Genomic DNA, 13,823 nt, shown 5'->3' with positions numbered 1-13,823 from the left:
TGGTGATAATTGCTTAGTTGATTGGTAGTGATTTATTTTTACTCATCTATTTATTCAACAAACTCTTTATCAAGCTTCAGATATGCATCAGACATGGTGCCAGAGGAAATGAGATTCAAATGTGTCCCCTAACCTAGACTGTAAGCTCCATAGGAGCTCATGACTCAGAGCTTGCTGCCTTGCAGACATTCAGTATTGAATCACAGTATCAGAAATCCATATATATGGATGTGGGATGTATTTATATATTAATTTAACAAAGGTGAATCTATGCTTGGCTTTCAAATATTGCCTGTGACTCAAACATGAAATAAAGGCTTGGGCCTTTGAACTTCTTTTCCTTACAACAGTTATTCCTCATGAACCCAAGTTTAATGACACTTAATTTTAGCATTTCACAGTACAATAATTCATTATACTTAGTATTGATACAGTTTTAAATGGTGGTCCTCGAATGATACTGTGATACCACAGTAGACAATAATTTTGGTATCTATTAGTTAACTAGTTTTAGTGTGTTGAGTGGTGGCTTCTCCCTAACATATGTCCACATCCTAAACTCCAGTACCTGTGACCTTATTTGGAAAAGGGTCTTTGCTGAGCAAATAGGTAAACACCTGTGTGTGTGTGTATGTGTGTATGCATGACTATGCTGGGTCTTCTAGTTGCTGCACGAGGGCTTCGTTGCTCTAAGACATGTGGGATCTTAGTTCCTGGACCAGGGATCGAATTCACATCCCCTGCGTTGGAAGGCGGCTTCTTAACCACTGAACTGCCAGGGAAGTCCCAAGTGAAGATGAGTTGGGATCATCCTGATCATCTGGATGGTTTCCATATCCAAAGACAACTGTCTTCACAGGAGACAGAGAAGAAGACACAGATACAGAGGAGAAGGCCATGTGAAGATGGACAGAGACTGGAGAGATTTAGCTGTAAGCCAATAGAGGTCTGGAGCCACCAGAAGCTGAATGAGCAAAGGAAGGATTCTCTCTTAAGGCTTTGGGAGGAGTATGGACCTGATAACACCCTGACTTTGGACTTCTGGCCTCCAGAACAGTGAATACATTTCTGGTATATTAAGCATCGAGTCTGTGGTCATTTGTTAAGGCAATCCTAGAAAACTAAAATGCTAGTTCATATCAAATAATTTAGGATTCTGTTGTATTGTTTTATTTTGCAACAATTTGGGGAAGCCAGTATCTCTACTCTAATTCTTGTTTTCATCCAGTGAAAATGTTTGTCTCCATTAAAGTGACAGTGGTCCTGGGAGGATATTCCTCTCTGGGGAAAGTTCCATTTACAAAGCTCCAGGCGTTGGCCAAGTAAGAGGCTGGGTCTGGGAGCAGGGAGGCATTGCTCCTGGCTCTACCGGTCTCTGGGCTAAGTTGTCTGTGTCTCTGATGATCCTGTGAGGGTGTTACGCAAGTTCATTTCCAGAGACCTTTGAAAATGAGCCATTCACCCAACCTAGAGTAGTCTACTCCCTTTTATTCTTTCTTCCACACTCTGTTGGTTTCCTTCATATACTCATCACAATTGGTAATTAGATGAATACTTGCTTGTCATAGCTTCAAGTTCAAGGAACATGGTAACTGCACTTAGCATGTTGTGCGTCACTCTGTAGGGTCTCAACAAAAAATGTATTAATAAATAAACAAATCAGTGAGTGAACACTTTGAGTGGAGAACAAAAAAGTGCTTATTACTTTGGGGTTGGAATCACACTGGTCAAGGACGGATTTTTTTAAACTTACTACCTCATACGCCATTGAATTTCAAGATTGAAAAGAATCATGTCTTCCTGACAAGCATGACCAAAGTGCTTGGTTGAATCATTCTTGGTGACAGGAAACTCACTACCTGACCACTTCTGATCTTTCCATTTCGCTTTTCTTTCCCACTCCCCTCAGTTATAGGGATCTTTACTGTAGCATTCTGCACACCTCATGTCCAAAGGCCCGGAAGTCTGGAAGTAGGAGGGACAGAGGGAATCCCAACGCCCAGCCCAGGGTCTGAGAGTCGCGGTTCAGTGTCCGCACGGTAGCTGACTGTTGGGTAAAGTAGCGGTGCCACCTTTCTCGTGGGTTTGCCTGGCCTCTAGGCTTCCCTGCGGGCAGGGGTTCCTTCTTTCCAAACTCCTCGCTTTTCCTCCTCGTGCCCGCCGCCAGGGGCAGCCGCATCCCCGCTGCCACCCCCGTCACCTACGCGGCCGCCCTGGCGGCTCGGGGGCCGCTCCTCCGGCCCGGGGAGCGGTGGCGGAGGGCGCTGGGCGCGCAGGCGGCCACCCGGCTCTGCCCCGACCTCTCTCCTCCGACTCCCGCCTCTCCCTCCGCTCCCGCTCGGCCCCTCCTTCCACACTCCGCTGCCTCCTCTCCCCAGAGAGCTTCCCGGCACCTTCCGCGACGACTTTGGAGCCGGCCCACCGCGGAGCCCACGGCCGTCCGAGCGCGAGCCACGCAGGTGTCCGAGCCCCGCGCCGCCGTCATCTTCGCCTCCGCCTGGCTGGGACCTGGGCCTCGAGGTGGGATCCCACCCTCTCTCCGCCCCCCCACCGCTCCCTCTTCCTGCACCTGGCCGGGCGAGGAGCCAGGCGCTCGGGCGGCGCGCGCGCGGGCGGCCGGAGCCGCGAGCCACCTGGGGGCCAAGAGGCCGGGGCGGGTCCGGCGGCGTCACCGGAGGGTCGGCGGGGACGCTCGTTCCCTCGGGCAGGCGCCCCGGAGTAACCCTGGGCGAGGAGCATCGGGGCGCGCGGCCGAGGGCATTCGGCCCAGCCTGGGCGCGAACCTGCCCGGCGCCCCCGAAAGGACTTGCCATCCGGCCAACTTCTTTTCCAGGTCTCCTCGCTACTTTGGAAACTGAAGGGACTGCGACGGAAACCAGTAAGCCCTGGGGCCCGGAGGAGGAAAGATTTGTTGGTTTGGATGACAAAAGAAAAAATGTGCTGTAGGGGTGGTTTAGCCCAGAGCTTCTGTTTCCACCATCTAAGCTCTCCCCAAGCATATTAATAGAGCAAAACAAAACGACAAAACCCAATCCCAACCAAAGCACTTATTTAAAGGAACTTGTAGGTGTGAGAAAAAGAGACCCAGCTGAGGAATCACTTTGGAAACCCCAGGTAGGATGAGGCCATGTGAGAAAGTCGTTATTTGGGGTGCTATTTCTAGAACTTGGGTTTGCAAGGACAAGAGGAAACTGGCTCTTTTAAGCCAGAGGGGGTTCATTATATTGAGGGGCTGCCTCGAGTGTCCTCTGTTAACCTTCATTTCCTCAAGTATTAAAGTATGTTGAGACAAATGCTCTTTCAGAGCTCTGGACTGGGAGCCAGAAAATCTGGCTTTTGGTATGATTTATATTTACCCTGACAGCTGTTGTTCATTTAACCTCTTTCCGCCTCCGTTTCCTCATCTGTCAAGTTAGAGGGTTGGATTACAGTTCTGAGGGTCTCTTGATAATATCTAAGAGGTTTCCCAGCTTAAAAATTTATAACTCTCTGACTTTTTAACATTTGCGAACGTTACTAAGTTTATAATTTCATGAAATTAAAAAAAAAATCTGTATTGATCTTGGCATTTTTTTGTAATAGGCACTTATGGTTTATGCGTTTAAGGCTTTTCAACCAAAATTTGAAGAGAAAAACACTTTTTTAGCTTAGAAACATATAGTTTATATGTAATATTTAGATCATCTTTCAGTCTAGCTTAAAGAATCATATTCAACTTGAAGTTAATATTTGCAACACTGCAACAAAAACATGTGGCTTTAGCATAGTACCTATTTACTTTCAGTATGGTATATTTGGAGGAAATAAAAATTGTTTTGGAGGACACCAAAAATTGCAGCTTTCCTGTCAGTTTCTGTTCTTGAACAGTGTTTGTTACTTTTTAGCATGACATTGTGTGCAGAATATTAAAAATTGGTTTCAGAACACTTTAGAGCCTGTCCGAAATTAAGCTCAATAGCATAGATGCCAATTTTAGTAATGGATTTTAGTTGCCTTGGAATGAATCCCAGAAAAATAGCAGAGGTTAACTAAACAGATAAGCTAGAAATTAAGAATTGACACACACACAAAGTTGTACAGGAAGTGTGTACTATAAAGTGTCACTGATATTTTTATTTCCTTTTGATAAAAAGCAGACAACAACCAACTGTTGACTTGTTTTAGCAGACAGAATGTTAGGATAGCTTTTGTTGTTACTTGTAATTCAAAACTATTTGAGGCTTAGCCATCAGTAGTTAGGATAGGTTTATAAATGTCTGTGGCTCTTTTTGGTGGTGTTGATCTAAAATAAAATAACGTGCTCACACGCTGCACATGCTCTTTATTCTGTTTGGAAGAGTGGAATAAATTTGAGGCAGTCTTTTATGAGGGCTTCCCAGGTGGCTCTAGCAATAAAGAACCTGCTTGCCTGTGCAGGAGACATGAGATGATGGGTAGTTCCCTGGGTCAGGAAGATCCCTTGAAGGAGGGCACGGCAACCTACTCCAGTATTCTTGCCTGGAAAATCCCATGGACAGAGGAGCCTGGTGGGCTATAGTTCATAGACTCACAAAGAGTCGGATTTGACTGAAGTGATTTAGTATGCACCTACTCTTTTATAAACACATTTAAATTTATTTTCCTTGCCTTTTCACCTTTGGACTGGAAGTGCCATCAATTATTCAGGCATTTGTCTTCCATCATAGTCTCTGGTGAAGTAGATGATCATCGCCTTTGAAAGAGATACCCAATGAGTTAAGGAAATTGGTTGTTGAATGAACAGAGAGTAGTAGAACTCAAATATCCTGGCTTCCAGTCTCTTGGAAAACAACTAAAAACAGTGGATGGATCTGCTCACAGTCCAACTCATTCATGGTTTGGGAGAGCCATTCTAGTTGGCAGAAGCTCTACTTCTCTTTTGTAATGAAATTACTGAGAGAAAACAGCCGTGTCTTCAGTTAGATCACTGTTATATAACTAAAAGGTTTGTGTTTGTGAAGGGCAGTATCCCAAGGGGGTCTTAGAAATAGAACTTAAAAAATCTCCAGAGAAAGGAAAGAATTGCCTTGGCAGATACTGTACTGCATTTTTCATACTGAGAGCCAAATGCATACTAAAAAACATGTCCTGTGGAGTTAAAAATGAAGAAAAGGGCTTACTGTCTGCTCTAATTCTTTTAATATTTTTATGTGATTTACAAATTCCATTTTTAATTAAATTACAAATGTTCACCTCCTGGACAGACCTAGTACATATAACCTTTTGGCGTTTCAGTTCAAATTTGGTCTGGTTATAATTTGAAGTGTTCCTCCTCAAGTATTTTTTAAAATTTCTGTAACTCCATAGTGATATTACTTGTTGTCTTTTCACACACATGATCTTATTAATCTGTAAATATTTTGAACTATGACGTATACAGGGAGAAGAGTACATAAAACAAATGTTGGTACTGGTTTACAAATAATATAGCAAATCACTGTAACCAATCAGCTCAGTTGCTCAGTTGTGTCCGACTCTTTGTGACCCCATGAACTGCAGCACGCCAGGCTTCCCTGTCCATCACCAACTCCTGGAGCCTGCTCAACTCATGTCCATTGAGTTGGTGATGCCATCCAGGCATCTCATCCGCTGTCATCCCCTTCTCTTCTTGCCTTCAATCTTTCCCAGCATCAGGGGCTTTTCCAGTGAGTCAGTTCTTGTATCAGGTGGCCAAAGTATTGGAATTTCAGCTTCAGCATCAGTCCTTCCAATGAATTTTCAGGGCTGATTTCCTTTAGGATGGACTGGTTTGTAATTGTAACTGCTTTTTAATTGTAACAGGTAATTCAAGGCAAATACTCATTATTCACCATACAAATAAGAGAACATGCCAATACCCAGAACCTTTTTGCTTGTTCCTTCCTAATCACAATTTTCCTTTTATTTAAAAAATTATATGCACACAGGAGGCATCCTTTCATAGATTCTCTTGCTTAACATCATGTTTTTGAGACAAAGCCATTTCCTCTCCCTTTTAAAGCATTAACTTTTAAAAAGAGATGTCTATATTCCCTATCATTTGATTCCCTTTTCACATTCTCTCTTAAACCTACTTCTGTCACTCTTGCTTTCAGTACTCTGCCCACTGTCACTGGTGACATCACCTTTCCCAAATTCAGTGGTCAGTTGTCACCTTTGATCTTACGTCACCTGTTGGTAGCATTGTCAGTTATCACCGTTTGCTCTTTGTGATATTTCCTTGTTGGCCTCCAGGACACCATGTAGTCTTGATTTTTCCTGCTTCTTCCCTAGCCATTACTTTCTGTCCCCTTTGCTGGTCTCTCTTCTGCTCTCAGAGGTTTTAACCTTAGATTGTCTTCAGCTCTAGTCCTTGGGAGTTCTTTTCTGCCTACACTCTTTGATGATTTCATGCACTCTCTTTATTTGTGCACTGATGACTCCAAAATGATAGGTGAAACTTTGAGTTATCTCCCTGAACTTTAGACTTCTGTGTCTAAAGACTTGCCTGCTTAACATTTCCACTTGGATGTCTAGCAGACATCTCCAGTTCAACATGCTCCAAATGGAATCTTCATCTTACCCAAGCCCTTTCTGCAGCCTTTCCTATCTTCATCCTTCATGTTGTTCAGGCCCAAACCTGGGAGTCATCTTTGATATCTCCCATTCCCTCATATCTTAGATGTACTATGTCAGGAAGTCCTCTTTGGTCTATCTTCAAAATAATTCCTGAATATAGTTACTCTCATCACCTCCATGGCTGCCATCCAAATCTGAGCTGCCATCATGTCCCACATGGATTTTTGTAAGGACTTCCTCACTGGTCTCCCTGCTTTCATCCTTTCCCCTCCATAATCCAGTCTCAAATTGTAATCAGAGCTCTGCTTACAACATGTTGCAGATCATGTCACTTTTTTCCTCCAGAATCTCCAATCTCAAATGTTGCTTAGAATTACCTACAAAGTGCTATCTATTTTTTTCCTCTTCCTTCTATCTATCTGATCTCATTTTCTTTGCTGTTGCTCTTATTCACTCAGTTCCAGCCACACTGGTCTCCTTGCTATTCTTTGAGTATATCAGAGACCATCTTTGCTCTGACTGGGATGCTCTTCTCCCAGATAGCCACGTGACTTAATCTGTTACTTTCACTTCTTTCCAATTTTTGTTCAGTTGTCTCCTTTTCAATGAGGTCTACTCTGGTCATCATATTTTAAATTGCACATCTTACCTTGCAAAACACTTTCCCCTTCCTTAGCTTTTCCTCATGTTCTTACAACATTTAAAAATACTTACTGACTTATTATTAATCATTTTTTTCCTGTCTTATTTTTATTAGAGTGCAGAATTAGAATTTATTAGAATTTATTCACTGTTGTATCCCTAGTACCTGAAACAGAGCCAGCATGTAAGGGGCACTTACTAACTTTTTTGTTGTTGACTGAATGCTGTTGCTGACAGTGACTGTTCATTTTTATTATTGGATATATTTTGTTTTATGAATATAATACTTTTTATTTTTTACTCATTGTGATTAAGGATATTTGGATCATTTCTACCCTCTCCTTCCCTTTCTCCCTTTTTTCTTTCCTTCTTTCCTTTTTCTTTTTTTCTCCCTTCCTCCCTCCCTGTCCCTCCTCCCTTCCCCCTCTCTCCTCCTTCTGCTTTCTCTCTTCTCCCTCTCTTCTTCCCTCCTTTCCTTCCTTCCCTCCCTCCCTTTCTTTCTTTTACTGTCATAAATAAACCACCTATGATTCTTCTTCTCCAAGTGTCGTGGTGCTTAGATGTAGGAGTTTCTTTTTGTTGTTCAGTTGCTCAGTGCCTCTTTGTGACACCATGGGCTGCAGCATGCAGGCTTCCCTGTCCTTCACTATCTCCTGGAGTTTGCTCAAACTCATGTCTGTTGAGTTGATAATGTCATCAAACCATCTTGTCCTCTGTGTCTTTAGAGTAAAAAACTCCTAGTCAAATTACTATATCACAGGGCTTGCAGATATCAGCTTTATTAGATAATGCCATACTTTCCCAGCATGTTTCTACCCATTTATATTCCTACTTTCATTCCTCTACATCTCTGCCAAAATTTAGTGTTATCAGAAACTTTAATTTTTGCCCATCTGGTGGGTATGTATTATCTAATTGCCTTTTGTTTCTTTAATTACTAGTGAGATGGAGCCTAGTATCTGTAAAAATAGACTAGGTTATGCTTTGGTAACAAATTATCTCCAAATCTCATTGACTTAATGTGATCAAGATTTACCTGTCATTCAAGTAAAGTTTCCTCTGGTTTAGGACATCTCTCCAGCACAACTAGTTTCAGAAACTTAGAAGTCTAAATTCAGGAAACTGCTATCATTCTGTATCTGGAACATAGGACTTTTCCAGTTGATGTAGTATGAAGAAAATTGTGGATAATTGTGAACTAACTTTAAATGCCTCCATCTAGAAGTGACATGAATGATTTGTACTCACATTTTAGATGCAAAAGAAGTCCTAACTTCAAGGAGACAGGGAAGGTTAATCTTCTGTGCCAAAAGGAAAAATAAAGGCGATTATTGTTATCTATTTTTGTGTTAATGAGATACCCCCAAATTTAGTGGCTTAAAACAACAAATACTTATTATTGATATTTTCAAATACCAAGTGTTGACATATGTGTGGGTCTGTTTCTGAGCTTTGTATTTGTTCTTTTTGTCTCTTTCTGTAATAACCATAGGTTTAAATTGTCTTGCTATCTGGTAAATGGGGGAGTAAATCCTCCCTCTTGGTCCAGTTTTTTCAGGAGTGCTTTAGCATTTCTTGGCCCTTTATCTTTACATATATGTTTTTCAAATCAGCTTATCAAGTTCTAAAAAGTTTGTTAGGAATTTAATGGAGATTCCATTGATATTGTTTTGAGTCTATAAACAATTAAAAGGAAATTGATACTTTGTAAATATTCAGTTTTAGAATACATGACTGTCTCTCAATATATTTAGATCTTCTCTAACATGACAATATTATAATAATATTATAATAGTATAATTTTTCTCTTAAGAGTCCTTGAACATCTTGTTCTGTTCATTCACAGAAACTGCATATTTTTGAGATTATCTTAAATGGTATCTTTTCAAACAATTCATTGTCTTTTTGCTACTGCTATAGAGAAATAAACTTGACCTCTAAAAGTATTTTAAAAACAATAGCTTTATTGGACTATAATTCATATATCATAAAATTCATCCTTTTATAGTATACAAATCACTGGTTTTTAGTACATGAACACAGTTATGTAACCATCACCACTATTTAATTTTAAAGCATTATTATCATCCCCAAAAGCAATCCCATACCCCTTAGCAGTCACTCCCTATGCTCCCTTCTCTGATCACTGGAAATTATTGATTTACTTTCTGTGTCTATGGATTGCCTATTCTGGACAGTTTATATGAATAAAATCATAAGGCCTTTAGTGAACAGATTCTTTCACTTAGCATGCTATTTTTAAGATTTATCCATGCTGTATCAGTACTTCATTTATTCATGCTGATCAGTACTTCATTCTTTTTTTTTAATCATAAAAGAATATTTTCTTGGGGTCTACATTAAAAACATGATTCCATGGAAGTGCTTCATTCTTTTTATGGCCAAATAATAAAGACCCTGATGCTGGGAAAGATTGAGGGTGGGAGGAGAAGGGGACAACAGAGGATGAGATGGTGGGATGGCATCACCGACACAATGGACTTGGGTTTGGGTGGACTCTGGGAGTTGGTGATGGACAGGGAGGCCTTGCATGCTGCGGTTCATGGGGTCGCAAAGAGTCGGACACGACTGAGAGACTGAACTGAACTGAACTGAATATTTTATTATATGGATACACCACATTTTGTTCATTCACTCATCAGTTGATGAATATTTGGGTAGTTTCCACTTTTTGACTATTATGAATAGTGCTGTTACTAATATTTGCATATAAGTTTTTGTGTGAACATATGTTTTCATCTCTTGGGTATATACCTAGGAGTGGAATTGCTCAGTCATATGGCAACATGTTTAACATTTGAAAATCTGCCTGTTTTCCAAAGCAGTTTTCAACATTTTATATTCCCACCAGCAGTGTATTAACAGGGGTTTCAATTTCTCCACCTCCTTGTCAACACTTGTTACCATCCAGAATTTTAAGCTATCATAGTGAATGTGAAGTGATACTCATTATGGTTTTGACTTGCATTTTCTGATGACTGATGATCTTGAGCATTTTTTTCATGTACTTGTTGGCCATGAAAAGATATTTATATATCTTTTTTGAGAAATATTCTTTGCCTGTGTATTAATTGGATTGCTTGTCTATTTTTGTGATGGTTATGATAGTTCTTTATATAGTGTATGATCTCTTTTAAGATACAGAATTTCAAATATTTTCTCCCATCCTGTGGGTTTTCTCACTTATTTGAGGTATCCTTTGAAGCCCCAAAGTTCTAAGTTTTAATTAAGTCTAGTTTGTCTATTTTTATACTTAATTTTTGTGTCATATCTAAAAAGCCATTACCTAATTCAGGGTTGAAGAGTTTTACTTTTATGTTTTACTTATAAGAATATTATGGTTTTAGCTTTTATATTTGGGTTTTTGATTACTTTGAATATATAGAATGAAGGAAAGGATCAATTTCTTTCTTTTACATGTGGATATCTACTTGTCATAACACCATTTTTTGAAAGGACCATTCTTTCCTCATATCTAGATGTCTTGTTAAAAACCATTTTGCTAAAAATGTAAAGATTTATTTCTGGACTCTCAGCTTTATTCCATTGCTCTATTTCTGTCCTTTTATGAGATACCACGTTGTCTTGATTCAGTTGAGTTGAGTTCAGTTCAGTTGCTCAGTTGTGTCCGACTCTTTGTGACCCCATCGACTGCAGCATGCCAGGCTTCCCTGTCCATCATCAACTCCTGGAGCTTGCTCAAATTCATGTCCAGTGAGTCAGTGATGCCATCCAACCATCTCATCCTCTGTCGTCCCCTTCCCCCACCTTCAATCTTTCCCAGCATCAGGGTCTTTTCCAATGAGTCAGTTCTTCACATCAGGTGGCCAAAGAACTGGAGTTTCAGCCTCAGCATCAGTCCTTCCAATGACTATTCAGAACTGATTTCCTTTAGGATGGACTGGTTGGATCTCCTTGCAGTCCAAGGGACTCTCAAGAGTCTTCTCCAACACCACAGTTCAAGAGCATCAATTCTTTAGCCCCCAGCTTTCCTGATAGTCCAGCTCTCACATCCATACATGACTACTGGAAAAACCATAGCTTTGACTAGACAGATCTTTGTCAGCAAAGTAATGTCTCTGCTTTTTAATATGCTGCCTAGGTTTGTCATAGCTTTTCTTCCAAGGAGCAAGCGTCTTTTAATTTCATGGCTGCAGTCACCATCTGCAGTGATTTTGGAGCCCAGGAATATAAAGTCTGTCACTGTTTCCATGGTTTCCCCATCTATTTGCTATGAAGTGATGGGACCGGATGCCATGGTTTTAGTTTGATTGTCTTGATTACTGTAGCTTTGAAGCAAATTTTGAAATCAGAACTGAATCCTCCAACTTTGTTCTTCTTTTTCAATATTGTTTTAGCTATTCTCTTGTGAATACATATGAATTTTAGAATCAGCTTGTCAATGTCAATACAAAATGTCACTACAAATTTGAAGGGATTATATTGAACCAAATTTGGAAGTATTACCATCTTAATAAAAGTTCTTTCAGTTTGTGAACATGGGGTGTTTTTCCATTCATTTAGGTATTCTTTAATTTCTTTCAATGATGTTTTATAGTATTCATTGTATAAATAATTGCACTTCTTTTGTTGAAAATGTTCCTAAGTATTTAATTCTTTCTGATGCTATAGGAAATGGAATTGTCTCTTAATTTTATCTCAGATTGTTCATTGCTAATGCACAGAAATAGAAATGATTTTTGTGTATTGATTTTGTATTCTGCAACCTTGCTGAACGTATCCAGAAATAGCAAGGATCTAACAGAAGCAGAAGAGGTTAAGAAAAGGTGGCAAGAATGCACAGAACTATACAGAAAAGGTCTTAATGATCTGAACAGCATGATGGTGTGGTCACTCACCTAGAGCCAGACATCCTGGAGTCTGAAGTCAAGTGGGCATTAGGAAATATTACTGTGAACAAAGCTAGTGGAAGTGATGGATTTCTAGATGAGCTATATAAAATTCTAAAAGATGATGCTGTTAAAATGCTACACTCAGTATGTTAACAAATTGGAAAACTCAGCAGAGACCACAGAACTGGAAAAAGTCAGTTTTCATTCTGGTCCCAAAGAAGGGCAATGCCAAAGAATGTTCAAACTGTCACACAGTTGTACTTATTTCACATGCTAACAAGGTAATGCTCAAAATTTTTCAAGCTAAGCTTCAGCAATACATGAACCAATAACTTATAGATGTACAAGCTGGATTTAGAAAAGACGAAGGAACGAGAGAACAAATTGCCAACATCTGTTGGATCATAGAAAAAGCAAGGGAATTCCAGTAAAATATCTACATCTACTTCATGGACTACCTTATAGCCTTTGACTGTGTGGATCACAACAACTGGTTAATTCTGAAAGAGATGGGAATACCAGACCACCTGACTTGGCTCCTGAGAAATCTGTATGCAGGTCAAGAAGCAGCAGTTAGAACTGCACATGGAAAAATGGACTGGTTCAAAATTGGGAAAGGCGTATGTCAAGGCTGCGTATAGTCACCCTGCTTATTTAACTTATATGCAGAGTACATCATGTGAGATGCTGGGCTGGATGAATCACAAACTGAAATTAGGATTGCAAGGAGAAATATTGACAGTGTCAGATATGCAGATGATACCATTCTAATGGCAGAAAGTGAAGAGGAACTAAAGATCCTCTTGAGGGTAAAAGAGGAGAGTGAAAAAGTTGGTTTAAAACTCTACATTCAAAATACTAGGATTGTGGCATCTCGTCCCATCACTTCATGGCAAATAGATGGCGAAAAAGGAGAGGCAGTGACAGATTTTATTTTCTTGGGCTCCAGAATCACTGTGAATGGTGACTGCAGCTATGAAATTAAAAGACACTTGCTCCTTAGAAGAAAAGGTATGACAAATATAGACAGTATATTAAAAAGCATAGACATTACTTTGCAACAAAGATCCATCTAGTCAAAGCTATGGTTTTTCCAGTAGTCGTGTATGGATGTGAGAGTTGGACCATAAAGAAGACTGAGCACTGAAGAATTGGTGCTTTTGAATTATGGTGCTGGAGAAGACTCTTGAGGGTTCCTTGGATAGCAAATAGGTCAAACCAGTCAATCCTAAAGGAAATCAACCCTGAATATTCATTGGAAGGGCTGGTGCTGAAGCTACAGTACATTGGCCACCTGATGCCAAGAGCCAACTCATTGGAAAAGACCCTGATGCTGGGATAGATTGAGGGCAGAAGGTGAAGGGGTGACAAAGGATGAGTTGGTTTGGTGACACAATGGACATGAGTTTGAACAAACTCTGGGAAATAGTGAAGGACAAGAAGCCTAGAATGCTGCAGTTCCTGGGGTTGCAAATAGTCAGACATGACTTAATAATTGAACAACAACAAAAATATTTTTTGTGTGTGAATTCCTTAGTATTTTCTACATATAAGATCATGTCATTTGGGAATAGAGATAGTTTTACTTCTCTCTTTCTAATTTAGATGTTTTCTATTTCTTTTTCTTGCTCAATTGCCCCGGCTGAAACCTCTAATTGAATAGAAAGTACAGGTGAGTAACGTTATCTGATCCTGCTCACTTAGCAAGGAAGTGATCAGTCTTTTACCATTAAGTATGATGTCAGCCAGGGC

At 40.1% G+C, this 13,823-nt stretch overlaps 1 protein-coding gene across 4 annotated transcripts in view; it reads left to right on the top strand.

The window, feature by feature from the left end:
- Positions 1 to 2,077: 2,077 nt before the first annotated feature.
- Positions 2,078 to 13,823, top strand: part of LEPR (leptin receptor) — a 91,481-nt gene continuing 79,735 nt past the window's right edge. For 2 of the 4 annotated variants that reach the window (XM_043876763.1, XM_043876765.1), the window contains exons 1-2: positions 2,078 to 2,520; positions 2,834 to 2,878. The gene's annotated coding sequence lies outside the window, so the exon portion shown is untranslated. The other 2 variants (XM_043876766.1, XM_043876767.1) reach the window with 2 other exon arrangements.

Source organism: Cervus elaphus, chromosome 20 (genome assembly GCF_910594005.1).
Source record: "Cervus elaphus chromosome 20, mCerEla1.1, whole genome shotgun sequence".
In the NCBI taxonomy this organism is placed as follows: domain Eukaryota; kingdom Metazoa; phylum Chordata; class Mammalia; order Artiodactyla; family Cervidae; genus Cervus; species Cervus elaphus.
Note: the sequence above shows the minus strand (reverse complement) of the source record. Positions and strands in the feature narration are given on the sequence as shown.